Source organism: Pan troglodytes, chromosome 7 (assembly GCF_028858775.2).
Source record: "Pan troglodytes isolate AG18354 chromosome 7, NHGRI_mPanTro3-v2.0_pri, whole genome shotgun sequence".
Lineage (NCBI taxonomy): Eukaryota > Metazoa > Chordata > Mammalia > Primates > Hominidae > Pan > Pan troglodytes.
In genome coordinates, this window is record NC_072405.2 from 73,838,225 (window position 1) to 73,843,647 (window position 5,423).

Sequence of the window (5,423 nt, forward strand, 5' to 3'; positions counted from 1 at the left end):
AAATTATTTAATTCTTTAAAAGACAAAGTAGTGAATAGCATCAATAAAAAATAAATCCTTTAATGCACATCATAAAATGTTTTTATTAGTTTTAAATTGAATTAATAGAGGAGGGTATGGTAGACTGGATAATGACATTACAAAAATATCAGCTCCAAATCCCTGGAACCTGTGAATGTTAATATGGCAAAAAGGACCTTACAGGTGTATTTAAGGATCTTGAGATGGTGAGATTATCCTCGATATCTGAGTATAACACACATAATCTGGATACTATAATCACAAGTTTCCTTAAAAGAGGAGGCAGAGGGAAATTTGACTGCAGAAGGCAGTGAGACAGGAGAAGTAAAATGCTTTGAAGATGCATGAAGAAGACCATGAGCCAGCGTCTAGAAGCTGGAAGAGGCAAGGGGCACTTTCTCCCCTTGAGACACTAGAAGAACCAGCCCTGCTGATACCTTGCCTTTAGCTCAGTGAAACTGACTTTGGATTTCTGCCCTCCAGAACTGTAATAGAATAAATTTGTGTTAAGTAACTAAATTTGTGCTATTTTTTTTTAAGTTCCAGGGTACATGTGCAGGATGTGCAGGTTTGTTACATAGGTAAACGTGTGCCATGGTGGTCTGCTGCACCTATCAACCCATCACCTAGGTATTAAGCCCAGTATGCATTAGCTCTTTTCCCTAATGCATTTTTTTACAGTGGCAACAGAAAACTAATATAAAGAGCAAATAAATATTTTTATAAAATTTCCAAACATTAGAACTGACAGTCATGTATTGTAGGCAAATTACTATTCCTAGGCTGGGATTCTTAAAGTATATTCTATGATTAAAATTGTAACCAGGCACTGTATTTTTTTTACTAAAATTAATTAACAAAATGTTTAAGTTTGTGGAAAAGCATACCAAATCAGTGCACAAAGTTCCAAAAAGAAGACAGAGAACCAGGAATGGGAAAATTAAAGTTAAATACTGTAATTTATTCAACAAACTTGTCTCATTCACTAAATCTGTTGAAACATTACATTAAAACCTAGCAATAAGGTATTGTTTAAATATTTATAATCACTTGCCTTGTAAGAAGATTCCTTTAAAGTGATTTATTCAATGAACATTTATTGAGTTAGTCTTTGGGGATAAAGCAGTGATCTAAACACATTCTTGAACTTCTTCAAAGTGTTTGTGTTCTAGACAACTAGATTAAAAAATCAATCAATTTCAACAAAGTTATGAATGCTATGTAGAGGTATATAAAGTGAGTATAAAAGAGAAATACAGAAGAGTGGCATATTTATATTATACCTAGATTTTCAAATATTTAATTCCATATTACAATGGAAAATTTTGATGCTGGAGAAATGACCCATCCAGAATATTTTTAATAAAATAATTTAACCAATGACATAAAATATGGTATAAAATATTACACGAATTAATCTAAAGTCATAAACTAGTACTAAACATATTAATCAGCAAATATTTGTTGATTGGAGGATTAACAAAGGACTTTTCACATTCTTGAATAGTCTTGATATCCTCCAGTTGTCATTTTCTCTATCCACTTAATTGATGAAAAGTAATAATATCTTGAAGAAAAGTTCTAAATGAGGTTTTCTGTAAATTACCAACATAAGAGATTTATCAATCTACCCGGGGCAGTAAAATAACTAGTAGCCGAGTGAATATGGATACTTAATGGTCACCAGATGACATCAGTGCTGCTGCACTTGTATAGAAGTAAAGTGTGATACAATAATGACAAGTTTTTGAACACCTACAGCCGATAATCTAGAGTTAAAGACAAAATAGACTTAACAAACACATAAAAGTAGAAGAGATGAGTGAAAGAGTAATTTAAAAGAAAACAAAATAGAAACAAATCAATTTTTATTTCTGAACCCATGGATATATCCTCAAACATAGCAACATCTGAAGAAAATCTAAGTAAGTCCCCATTCCAAGAGTCCTCCTGATTGTTACCTTTAGTGAGGTTTTGTTATTACAAATGCACTTTCAAAATTCACAGTCTCAATTAACGAATTCTGTTCATACAACAATGCCTATTTCTCTTTATATTCTTGGAAATGACTTAGCAAGTGAAAAATGGCTTAAAATTCACACAGGAAAGATGATATTGGAACTTTCCAGCCCTGTCTCCTGCCCAGCTTTTGGATCTTGTTATGTAATGCAATGTCAGGCAGACATTGAAGTGTTCTGTAGGTGCTTGTGCCATGGTTGATATGTTTTAGGTGAGGAAGACTAGAGGCTGAGCAATAATGATGCCTTTCCTGCAAAATGAAATTTTAAACTCAATTCTCCTCTCTTCTTACACAGCAAATAGCACTAAGTCAAGTTGTTTAGTTAGGCAATGTTACATTTAAGTAGTGCCTAAGGATAATTCTTCTGGTGCTGTGTTACTTATTGTCCAGAAGTCCTGCTTTCTACTAGTCAGTGGGTTCTGGAGCTGGTTGAGCCATGCGGCTGTGGCACTGGAGCAAAGAACCCCAGCCCAAGCAAGGGCAGGACTGGCCATCATGAGGCACCCAGCTGAGTCCCTACCTATATCAAAGGCACAACCAGAGAACCTCCTTCGTTCAACATGTTTTCTAGCTCAACATTTGAGTTTACTTTTTTGACCTTTATATTTGAAGTTTGAAAGAAAATTTGTATAGGACAAACTTCTGCTCCAAGAAAGAAACATTGTTGTCAGAATCAAAGATCACTAGCTCTCACTGTCATGTAACCCTAGATACAAAATGTAATTGCCGTGACAATTGGAGGCTCTGAAGGGTCAAATACTTGTCATATATATGGTCAATACTCTGAAGGGTCAAGTATTTGGCCCTTCAGAGCTCCAATTGTAGTATTTGAACAGAGGTTTTAAAGAGTCACAGGTTTTATACAAAAGCCCTGTGAGATCTGAGAATCTGTGTTATAAATACACTGCAATGTAGAACACCATTGTGTTTTAAATTACAATCTAGTTAGTTACTAATAAAATTATACACACTTCATCTTATATCCACAGAATGTGCTTTAATGTCTCTGTACATAACTTTCTTCACGATTCATGTGGGACTACATGCAAAGCATTCAGGAACCCCAATGCCAATGAAGAGCAGAGAAAGGAAAACAAGTTATACTGGGTTGTATTTTTATTATTGAGAGAACTAAGAGAGTAGTAAATGGAAGAAAAACAGATCAGCACTCAAAAGAAAGCCCATGAAATGATAATAACTTAACATAGTCACCCATGACCCAGTGTCTAATCTTCAGCTCTAGCAGTTCTCAAATACAGTTTTGTCAAAATACCTAAAGTCAATCAGTTTCCTAGGACTCATGTATATTCACCAAACTCATGTATAGGGACGTCTATATGCATCAGAACGCCAATTTATAAATGTCAAGTAGAAGAAGTACCCTTCTATTGGCTGTAAAATTTGCCTTCTTTAGAATACTTATTTTTCCTCTTTCATCACTGTTGAGAGATTGATTTCATAAGCAGAAAGTTTATTGTATAACTGGAATGGAGTAAAAGAAGTCTCCTAATCATCAGGATTTATTTCTTCAAGGCCATGGTAAACCCTGATGAACTGTCTCTGATCTTCAATACAATGATCATATATTCTTGTTTTCAAGATTCAGGGCCTTTCTCCTTCTGATAATGCTGGATAAACAGACAAATTCCTGTTCATTATATTTTCTTTTTGTTCTAGATACCTTGTAGATTATCCTTCTCTCTCTTCTGCAGTGCATAATTTCTTTTGTTTCATTTTACAAATAATTGAATTTTCCTAGGACCAGTCATCCTCATCAACCTATTGACGAGTAACATCTATGTACATTTCTGCTCTAAATGACTTTTGGGTTCATTATCACTAGTCATTCTCTAAGGTAATTTTATCTTCAAATTATCAGGAAAACTTATTTCACTCACGTACACTGACTACATGGAGAAAAAAGGCAGGGAGCCTCAACTTGCCGATTAAGGGGAATCATCACATGGCATGATAGGCAAGCTACCAAGGAGAAATTGGACTACTACTCCACAATGGACATAAGGAAGAATAAATCTGGAATACAGGAGATCCCTTAGAGCATCTGTTAGCATTACCATGCTCTGTAACTAAAGTCAATGAAAAACTACATTGGATTGGATAAAGAAACTGTGGCACATATACACCGTGGAATACTATGCAGCCATAAATAAGAATGAAATCATGTTATTTGCAGAAACATGGATGTATCTGGAGGCCATTATCCTATGCAAATTAACCTAAGTGAATTAACACAGGAAGAGAAAACCAAATGTTGCATATTCTCACTTATAAGTGGGCACTAAACACTGGATACTCATGGACACAAAGATGGCAACGACAGAAACTATCAACCACTAAAGGGGGCAGGGAGGAAGGGGGGAAAAGTGTTGAAAAACTGGGTTATGAATGATTCCATCACACAATAAACCCAGGAAATAAACATGCAAAGGTACCCCCTTAATCTAATATGAAAGTTGGAAAAAAAAAAAGGTTAGTCAGAATTTCAGACATGAAAAAAAGACTATTAGTTCTAAAAGGAAGATAGTGTTGTTTAGATTTTCTCTGTCTTCACTGATTTTTGTCTAATTATACCAATTGCTCAGAAAAAGTGTTAAAATTTCCTACCATTTCTCTTTTTAATTCTGTTGATTTTTGCTTCATACCCTTTGAGCCTAAGTTATTAGACATACACACATTTACAATTGTATGATTTCCTGATGAATGGTCTCTTTTAAAATTATGAAATATCCCTCTTATCTCTGGTAGCACCTTTTGTCTTGAAATCTGTTTTATTTAATATTAAAAAGAGCCACTCCAGCTGGGCGCGGTGGCTCACGCATGTAATCTCAGCACTTTGGGAGGCTGAGGCGAGCGGATCACGAGATCAGGAGATCGAGACCATCCTGGCTAACATGGTGAAACCCCGTCTCTACTAAAAATACAAAAAAAATTAGCAGGGCGTGATGGCAGGCGCCTGTAGTCCCAGCTACTCAGGAGGTTGAGGCAGGAGAATGGTGTGAACCCGGAAGGCAGAGCTTGCAATGAGCCGAGATCGCACCACTGCACTCCAGCCTGGGCGACAGAGTGAGAATCCATCTCAAAAAAAAAAAAAAAAAAAAAAAAAAGAGCCACTCCAATCTTATTATTCTTATTGTGTGCATGGCATGTCTTTTTCATTTACTTTATCATTCACTTTCAATCTATCTGTATCTTTATATTTAAAATATGTCTCTTACAAGCAACAAATAATATAGTCTTGGTTTTTTTGTTTTTCTTTTCTTTTTTTTTTGTTTTGGAGACAGAGTCTTGCTCTGTCAACAGGCTGGAATGCAGTGGTGCAATCTCGGCTCACTGCAACCCCTGCCTCCCAGGATCAAGCAAT